Raw genomic sequence first — 260 nt, 5'->3', positions numbered from 1 at the left:
GGAGCAGAAGGGTTAACTGTCTTTATATATTAACCTAATATTCGACGACAATCCCTTGCAAATCCCTTGTAAATTTGCGAGCGAATTGCAACGGCTGTGTTTTAGAGATTCGTTTAGGGTTTTGGCTAGTGGTTCGAAGAGTTGCGACGGAATTGCGAGGATGACCATGCAAATCCGTCGCAAATTTGAGAGGGAGTTGCGAGGGAATCTTGCAATTCCGTCGCAATTTCGTCGCAATTCCATCGCATCTTGTTATATTT

Source organism: Brassica oleracea, chromosome C3 (assembly GCF_000695525.1).
Source record: "Brassica oleracea var. oleracea cultivar TO1000 chromosome C3, BOL, whole genome shotgun sequence".
In the NCBI taxonomy this organism is placed as follows: Eukaryota; Viridiplantae; Streptophyta; class Magnoliopsida; order Brassicales; family Brassicaceae; genus Brassica; species Brassica oleracea.
Note: the sequence above shows the minus strand (reverse complement) of the source record.